Here is a 10,454-nt window from a genome sequence, read left to right on the forward strand (position 1 = left end):
AAATAAAAATAAAATACAAAGGAGTCCAGAGACACTCTTCATTTCCTGATGCTGCAGTAATCTAGACTTGCAAAACATCATAGACTTGCATGGGCTGTTTGATATATTTGTATCAGTGTCTGTATGACAGATTACTAAGAGCTCGAGTGGACTGAATGAGGATCTGAATGGCAGGCTCCATGACCTGGCTAGTTGCGTGACATTGTTCTCCGATGGCGTGGATGTCTTCAATGTACAGGTTGATTGTAAATTATATTTATGATATTTTATTGCTGACATCGGCGTTAACAACATGCACTTCTACCGTATGTTTGTAGAGGAAAATACTGTTATTCGGTTATACTCTAAAACTGACAGTAATGCTTTACTACCTCGACGTGTTTGGGTCCATTGTCTATTGGTTCGAGTAGTTGGCTCCGACGTCGGACCGATAATTAACTCACATCATCTCAAACAGCATATAGAGATCATTGAGATCCAATTAACAAGATACGACCCGTCATTAGAACCACACAAACCTACAGGAATCATATACTGACGGAACGGCACTGACCTCCGAGAAATAAACATCAACCACTGGAAATCAGCTGTTCTAGCAAGCCATACAGTTGAAAACTATATCGTTCATCATTCATACCTCGTATGTAGAGTCATATATACATAAAAGACAGAAACAACGACCCACCTTGTATCGACACATATTTGGACATGTCACACGGGCAGATCTTTTTCCTGTAGTAACGTGAAATCGGCAACACTCTAGCTAGTCGAGAAACCAACCAGTCGTTCTTGTCTGGCGAGAGAGTCTCCGTGCCTGCTGTTTACTCATTTACTGTTAATCAGCTACTTCACCTGACCTGTTACCGTAAGACAGGGGTCTGCTCTGGTGAGGGGCAGGTTGATTAGAAGCAGGGAGGGACTGGTGGGTGAAAAAACGTTCAGGAAATTGATCAAGAATGTAAGAAATAAAAATACCTAGGCAACATTTCCACGCCCAGAACGAGAAAGATGTGAGGATTAAGTCGTTTTCTTGTGAGATATCAACGATATATGGATTTATTATCCGCGCTTTTCTAAAGGGGGGGGGGGGGGGGGGGGGGGCCTTTAATTTTTTGTTTATAGTTCTAAAAGTTGTTGCTTCACTAGAACAGAGGACAGTTCAGGATTGTGACACAAAAGATCAATCGTTATAATCTGCAGGTGGGGTGATATAATCCGGCCATATACAAAACACAATATTTCTCAAGTGATTTTTGAGATTTTCGTCTGTAAATATGACTTGTCTCAATAGGTACTCAGCATACACAATTTGTGGTTGTGGTATATGGGGTTCTGAGCGTTTCGTATTAGAAAGGTTATGAATAAATGATGCCGAATTTCTTCTTTTGGGGGTTTGTGCAAACTGTGTTTAGTACAAATACATATAAGATGGAAATGCAATTTCACTTTCCCTAACCATACACAAAACCCACACGACATAGTCACATTCTCAACGTAGCGCAATAAATCACACATTAACCTGTTTTGGCTCCAGATCTAGACTTCACAGTAGGGGAGAAGATGAAAGCAACTTACTGCCTCCTCCTCCGGTGCCACAAACGCTGACAGACGTTTACCAAGAATGCTGAGCTTCGGAGTTTCTGTGTGTGCGCTGCGCCGAAAGAGAAACAACATTACACATTCTTACTATGGTCTTGTTTATCCCTGGCCCTAAACGTGGATGTATATATTCATTATCTGCCCTCGCTGTAGTTATGTTGAGAGACTGGTTACTTGCTGTGTGTTCTTGGTGATAGTGTTGGTAAGTCTCGCTGCAGCGTGCACTACTAAGAGATTAGGTTACCGACTGACATTCCCATCGGTGCATATAGATGTCTTTGAATGCATCTACACCATATGTTTCTCGTCTCTTACAATCACGAGGGACAAACATATAGTTTGTGTGAGTGATGCAGCTTATTAACGTGCGATTTAAACATAGAACCATGTTTATTTCAGTTTATTCATGATAAAGGCCACGTGCCCAAGTATACGGTAAAGATAGGTGGTGAGGTGAGGGGTTTAAGGCCGCGTCCAAGATTATTGCACTTATGTAGCGACGTGCAAGCACGTGTGTGTGTGCTTGTACTAGTCCAGACTTATGCCGATTTATAGTGCTAGTCCACTGACATAACATGCTGCAGTTGAACATGAATACCCCAATCAGAGACAGTATAGTGACTCCGAGCCGACCATCCTTGTTTTAGCCTATTAATGCCGGGCGGTAGGCAGGGTAAGAGCACCTTCTATCTTTTAACGTCTTTTGATATGACGCGTCCGGGGTTCAAACCCAGGACCTTCCGCTCTACGGGCGGGCGCTCTACCACTAGACCACGGAGGCAGTTCAAGTTCAGTTCAGATACCAAACAGCGGCACAATGACAAGATGAAAAAAGGGCAGTTGAAGTAGAATTTGAATTAAAATAATGACAGGACGTAATGGCAAGGTTTCAATGTAAGGAGTAAGCAGTAAATATCTGTGTGAATATTCATTTTTTAAATTAGTGTTGGAAAAAATTGTTTGTCTTAAAAATATCACAAATTGGGCAAACTAACATAAAATGTAACCTATCTTCTATAATATTTTTAACAAAAAGGACACGACCTTAGGTTTGTAGCAACACCCACCCGCCTACCTTTATTTCTTATAATTTTTAATTCTCCCATTCTTCATAATGTTAAATATCTTAATTTTTGGTCTCTTGCATGAACATGAAGCAAATGTGGTTCAATTGTGAAAGCTGAATTTACAGTGGAATAAAAATCGAAATTTGAGAGCTCACTTAACTTAGTTAAAATTCAAGAAGAAATAAACCAATATTTACGACACTCTGAATGATTCCACACACAAGTAAAGCCATATAGAATAGACTAATTAATAAACGTTTGAGGCCCATGTAATTCTACGCTCGTCCAATCTTCTCAGCATGTCAAGACATTGTTTTGGACAAGTAGTGTCCGGCGTGGATACAAGAGTACACCACTATTTAATGCATATTTAACCATGTTATCCCTAGCGGTCGCGATGTTTAATGATTACATATGTTCCAAATCAGTTTAAATTTATGAGTCAGTTGAATACATGTTTATGTATCTGATGTATGGAATACTGCAAGGTCAAGATCTCGACCCAAAGTATGCCCAAAACACGAGAATGCGAGATCACGAGAACGCGAGATTTGGCAAAACAAAACACGAGAATGCGAGAACGCGAGATTTGGCAAAAATCAAGCGTTCTCGCGATCTCGGATTCTCGTGTTTTTGGTACATAGCACGTTTTGTCAAAAATTAACAACGCGAGAATGCGACATTTGGACATGATGTAAAATCTCTCAGTCTCGCAATCTCGACTTGTCAAATTAGGCCACAAAAACACAAAATCGCGAGAACGCGAGAATGCGACATTTCATTTTCTCGCGATCTCGCGATTTCGCGTCCTCGCGTTTTAGACGCTGTCCCTGCGTATGCGTAATATCATAAGGTAAAGGTACATGCGCACGTTAGTATACCTTTGGTCATGCTTCTATCATGTTCTTCATTCTCCAAGTAGCATTTAGAATACTTATGACTGGCTTCAGCTTGAAAATGCTAAATAGTATGCACTTTACATACACAAAGTCTGAGTGATCTCCCGTTGTTACAGTTTCCTATGTGCTTTAATTGGAAACCCTCAACATGCTCAATATAATTTAACAAAAGAAATATTCTTTACATGAATGTCCATTGATAGTGAACACATTAAAGTATCCGGAACCTGGAAACAAAATATCACCCTCAGTGAGAGAGCAATAATTGCTTAAAGCCGCATCAGCACTACTGCAGATATTCGCGGCGACTGTGTCAGTTACAGAAATAATCACAGGTCAGTGAGTTTCTCCATGAGGCAATATTATACACGGTTAGAATATTCATTAAAACCAAAATTCTCAGAGACCAATTTGTAGCAATCGGCTAAAATGAGATTGTCCGATGTTTTTTTTTTAATACGATATCACATTCGCTGCTTTAGACCATGCAAAATTAATTAATAGAACACAAAATATCCTGCCTTACATTAATTCTAATGCCTCCAAGTTACTAGAAATAGAAGTATTGTTAATATGTGTGTTCCTACTTTCTTTACCTGATGAAATACTCCGGACACACACGATGGGGTGCACCCGATCCAGGAAATATTACCTATTATTAGCACAGATTTGTTACCTACTGTGAACTGCTACCATTACAAAGACGGTCTCTACGTCTATGGAGACGAATATGTACTGCTACCACCAGCTAACGGTAACTACGTGAAAGAGCATGACCATATTAGGCCATACCATATTTCTTATAATTATCCAGGGCACGCCATACTGACAAGCAACACACAGTAGGTTCTGTAGTTTCTTTACTTCACCATAATTGGTAATCATCACTGGGTCATAACAAGTGGGAATTTGTGTGCATATTGGTTATCATTTCTTAATGGCATCACTTTCGTATGCCGAACATGGGCTGGGTAGCGTGTGTAATCTAGAAGTAAGGCAGCCTACTGAATCTATTTGACGATGTGCTTACGTGGTTTAAACGAGTCTCCATATTACTGTTCCATCTACGAAGTACGACAATTCTTTGGGTCGTTGCGAAAAAGTAAAGGTCAGGGTCCATATAGCTAGGCCTGCTATCAACGGATAGTGTATGCCGGGAACAGGATGAGTGTAAAACATTCCGTCTGTCTAAAAATTAATTGGTAGATCTAGTCACAATCATGAAACGTTCGTATTATCAATATCGACTACTGTCGACCGTGCTGTGTGTGTGTGTGTGTATATATATATATATATATATATATATATATATATATATATATATGTGTGTGTGTGTGTGTGTGTGTGTGTATATATATATATATATATATATATATATATATATATATATATATATATATTAGGCCTTGTTATAAAAAATAGAAAATATATTATTCAGAAGCTGATATTGAATTTGACACGTTTCGTTCAGGCAAAGAAAGATATCGCTTTTGTTAAATTCTGTACAATAATGGCTTTTATTTAACGCACTCTGCACAGTGAAGAATATCCATATTCTCATTTCTTTGTATTCACTCCATTCTAAACAATTAGACACTCAAGGTTTTTTTGGGAGAAGTTTTTGCTCTACTGAAAGAAAGAGAAATTAAGCTGTCTGACTCTTAACCAAATTCTGTGATACTTGGCCTACTTGGAAAACAAACATTCGCTTGTCTGTAGTCTCATGATGATAGATAAATATGTAGTGCTATCCCAGAATATTTAATGTGTACGTTAGTTATGATCTAGAGCATAAAATATGTGATAGTTTGACCCACTTTATGTTCACATTTCTTCTACTGTTTTTCAGAACTGAGGTGAGTACCATTTGCTCTGCCCTGTGTTTTTTTAAAGAAATCATCTAATTTCTGTAGTCTGAGACCACAAGCTCACGGAATATGAAACAGTGATGTGTAGTATCAACACAATGAGATTTAGATTTCTTCATGCCAGTACAATATGTCAAGAAATTGGTAAATTACAAACTTGGAAGGTAAATTACAAACTTGGAAGGTAAAGTACAAACTTGGAAATTCTTTAAGAATTTTTGTTTGAGAAACCACAGTGCCTAGAGAACTCAAATTAAATTGTCATTATAGATGTGTAGTGTTGCTTGAAGAACTCATTCAAGGTGCAGAAATAAGAAAATAAGTTATTTTGGGGCATTTGTCGCTCAATCCATGGTATTCATATTTGATTAGAATGTTTATTGGATATTGTCCATATTTTAGGCCTCTTTTGTAATTTGTGGCGTATGTCTTTAGATATTACAGTAATATGATTAATGAAAATGACCCCCCCCCCCCCCTCCAACAATTGACATGCCTACTTTATATTTAGCTTACCTTACTGAAATCATGTGAGCTTGTATATCAGGGTCTACCTTGTCTCATATAAGTTTAAATTATGTCAAGTAATGCAACTCTAAGATATATCTCCATGACAAATATTATTCTTGTAACAAGTGAATTAAAATAATACGTTGCTTTGTGGTTTCTTTGTATATTTTTTGCAGGGGAGGTCCTATGACTGAGTGGTTATATCTTTGTATCAACCAATCAGATTGATTAATGACGCGATTGTCACATGATGATTTGTTTTATTTACATTAATTCAAGTAACCCTCATCATTCCTGAGGTTACATGTCTGTTAATGTCTTGTGTATTGATCATTTGAATAGTTTTGTCATCAACTGTCCACATATGGAGTACCATACAATGTGAAATTTTCTGGAATCTCTTGAATGTTTCAAATTTCTTTTGACAAGATTATGTATATAACGGTATAAATGATAAAACCAACGGAATCATATGAGGATGAAAAAACAAATATAAAAGGTCAGTTACAATTAGTCACTACTTTCAGTGTTTACAAACAAATATGGTATCTCCCTTGTTATAATGGCGAGCAAGTCACAATCTATGATGGAGGACCTGGGCAAGCAAAATTATTATAATCATCACTAAATTAATAGTCTCATAGCTGATGCCTTTCAGGAGTTTGGCAACTCTAGAGATATAAATTGTTTCAGGATCTGTGCTGGTAGACCCCTGTGGGTGAATTTGGCTGAAATAGTTTTCGATTTTACTTGTTTTTATTTCATCGCTGTGTGGGACATCTGACTTCATATTGTAATCCTGTTATGAAACAATATGACAGATGAGCCAATTTCTAAACAAAGGTGACGTTTCAGAGTCTAGAGTAGCTTTCCTTTTGACAAAGGGCAATTACTCCAGAGAGATTGTGACCAAAGTTGAAAGATTATCTGCAGAAAATCGTCTTTTTGCCTAGATTGTAGAATTTACGCCACTGTCGAAAAGACAAGTTTCACTTTGAACTACCAGTATAGTGTTGTCGCTGTCCTCTGACATTTGGCCATTAATATATTAATGCGCACTAATATTCGACGTAATAAGCGCCCAGGGCGCTCTCAAGATCAGAAATAGGGGTCGCTTTAGAGTTATGTTGGTTGGTTGGTTGGATTGTTGTTTAACGCCGCACTCAGCAGTATTACAGCCATATGAGAGCGGTCTGTAAAAGATTCAAGCCTGGACCAGACAATCCAGTGATTGATATCATGAGCATCGATCCACGCAATTGGGATCGATGACATGTATCAACCTAGTCAGCGAGCCTGACCACCCGATCCCGTTAGTCGTCTTTTACGACAAGCATAGTCACCTTTTACGGCAAGTATGCGTTGCTGAAGACCTATTCTACCCCGGAATCTTCACGGGTCTAATCGATATGTATTCGATATGTATTCGAATCACGATCTCTAGTTATCCGATACGATATATCGATATGGTTTCTATGTATCGATACAATAACAATACATTTCTTTGAATAAATTAATATTTAAACAAAATATTTACTCGTAATAAAACCGGAAACGCTGTCCTGTGGACGCCGCCATGTTTGAGGTTGCTATGCAACGTTTAATCTCGTCTAGTCTCGCTAGTTAAAATTGCGGCTCTTGGCGAGGCAAGCGATGTGTCAAGAGTATATAAAGCCTCCGGCATCGTTTAAAAGTGCTGTGTGGAAGCATTTCCTTCTGTCGAGAGACAAAACAAAGGTGTCTTGCATTATTTGCAATACCATTTCAACATATAATGGCAACACAACGAGTATGGCAGCCCATTTGAAGAGACGCCACGCGATTGAAGATGTTCAAATTCACAAGAGGGCAAAACTGGATCCTCAAACTTCCAACTAGTCGTCGAAGAATTCTGCTGGTGAGAATATCATGAACATGTTTCGTCGTAAAGAGAAACTGCCTCCTAATAGTGAACGATCTAAGGCTATCAGTAAGGCTCTTGCTCAGTTTATTATCAAAGATCTCCAGCCATTTTCAATCGTTGAGAGTGAAGGGTTTGTAAATTTAATTGAAACTCTGGAGCCGAGGTACAAACTTCCAAACAGAAAAAACTTTATCAATATAAGCTTGATTATATTTCTTGCTCAGGGACAAGCAAACTCAGCATAAATAGAAAATATGCTGATTTCAGTGTGAGGAAAATTATTTGTGTTTTACCCAATCATGGTTTAATGGCCAAGAAATATTTATTTTCATATGCGTGCCAAATTACACTGTGTGCCAAATTGATTTTTATTTTGTATTTTCCTAATTAAAAGTTTCAAATTAAGTGTTTTTGAGATCTTTCTTTCATCTAACTTCTTGAATTTAAGCACAAAATTACATGTATTACACGAGCGAACGCTTTAACCACTAGGCTACCCGACCGCCCCACAGCCTGAAATGATTACAAAGGAATCATCTGTGCGTATTATACACGACAGATATTTCCAGAATATAATACCCTGTAAATAAGGGTGCATATAACACACGAGTGCATATTATACACTAATAAATAAGTCTTGTGTACATTAATCAATAGGAAGGGTGTTAATTAGGATTGTTCACTACCCAATATATTAGCAAATATCGCCGTGGGCGCTTATTAGAGCGGGACGCTTATAACGTCGAATACGGTATTTATTTTAACTATGATCTTATGTGATAAAGACACTTTCACACTGTGTTTTGGGGTGATAAATACACAGTATTAGTAATAAACAAGTATTTAGCTCACCCAGACATTTTCTCACGCTACCAACCACTGATCTGCCTTTTTTGTTCTTGGTATCTAAATAAATTGATCAAATCTATAAAATCAACCAAACATTAAACATGTCACAATTTAGTTTCTATCACATTGACACTTTCCTTTGTTTCAGAAACGACCAAGAAATTATTTGACTCCTGAACAAGTTATTTTTTTTTAAACGTCCTGGAGCACATCAGCTAGCAATAAATTTTCAGAGAAAATCCCCGATTAAGCCTCCAGACAGGTTTAACCGAAAGAAGAATTAAGGCAAGTAATTCATATGCATATGTTGAATTCATTTAGTAATTGTTAACCATGGAAAGACTTTTTTTTATTCAAGCCCATCCATTTTTCGTGACCTTGTACATTTTCAACAATGGCATATTTTTTCCAGTTTCACTTCATATTTGTGGACCAGTGAAGATCCGGATTAGATTAGGACTTCAGCAGCCCATGCTTGCCGGAGGAGGTATCTATGCCTATTGTAAAAAGCCACCAACAGGATCGGAGGGTCAGGCTCGCTTACTTGGTTGATGTATGTCATCGCGTCCCAAATATGTTGATCGATGTTCTTGATGTCAATCACTGGATTGTCTGGTCGGGACTCGATTATTTACAGACAACCATCATATAGCTGGAATATTGCGTTATACAACAAACACACATACTCATATTTGTGTGTATATTAGCACTAAAATGTTTTTTTTCCAATGTCACTGAAGTAATTTTTAACTTATTTACGGATTAGCTACCATATTCAGATTTTGAGCTCTAACACTTTACTTTTGTTTGTTGTTTAACGCCGCACTCTGCAATATATGACGGCGGTCTTTTAAATAATCGAGTCTGGACCAGACAATCCAGTGATTGACATTGTGAACATCGATCCACGCAATTGGGATCAATGACATGCATCAACCAAGTCAGCGAGCCTGACCACCCGATCCCGTTAGTCGCCTTTTACGACAAGCATAGTCACCTTTTACAGCAAGCATGAGTTGCTGAAGACCTATTCAACCCCGGAATCTAACACTTTAGTCAGCTCATGTCATAGGTCATCCTATGGGGTTTTAGATCTGGACACGTGAAGATCCGGGGTAGAATAGGTCTTCAGCAACCCATGCTTGCCTTAAAAGGCGACTATGCTTGTCGTAAAAGGCGACTAACGGGATCGGGTGGTCAGGCTCGCTGACTTGGTTGATGCAGGTCACCGATCCCAAGTCCGTGGAACGATGCTCATGATATCAATCACTGGATTGTCTGGTCCAGACTCGATTATTTTACAGACCGCCGTAATATAGCTGTAATATTGCTGAGTGCGGCGTAAAACAACAAACCAATCAATCAAAAACTTTCAGATCTGTCTGCTGGCATTGAACTAAGCCTTAAAAATATTACTTTATCAAGTATTGTTCATAAAACAATCATGCCCGCCTCTTTTTCCAGATTTGGATTGGGAACAGAAGGGCCAGGGAGAGAAGAGCGGGTGCTCAAAGAGTTGCAAAGTCAAAAACCTATCTATCTGGGCCAAATGCCTATGCATACTTTTTAAGTTGTCAACCCAGAGGCAAATGCAATAACAAAGTAAGATTTTGCCACTTGCATTTGCCATAATTGTACTAACACAATTTTGTTATGGCTTCTAATTGAATTGGTCCTAATAATATTTCATTAAGAAACATTTCTGCCTCAAGTTTGAAAGCATTTCGTTCATTGGTAAATCATTTTGTTATATATCTGC

The sequence above is a fragment of the Haliotis cracherodii genome, unplaced genomic scaffold (genome assembly GCF_022045235.1).
Source record: "Haliotis cracherodii isolate W230 unplaced genomic scaffold, xgHalCrac1.p SCAF_19, whole genome shotgun sequence".
Lineage (NCBI taxonomy): Eukaryota > Metazoa > Mollusca > Gastropoda > Lepetellida > Haliotidae > Haliotis > Haliotis cracherodii.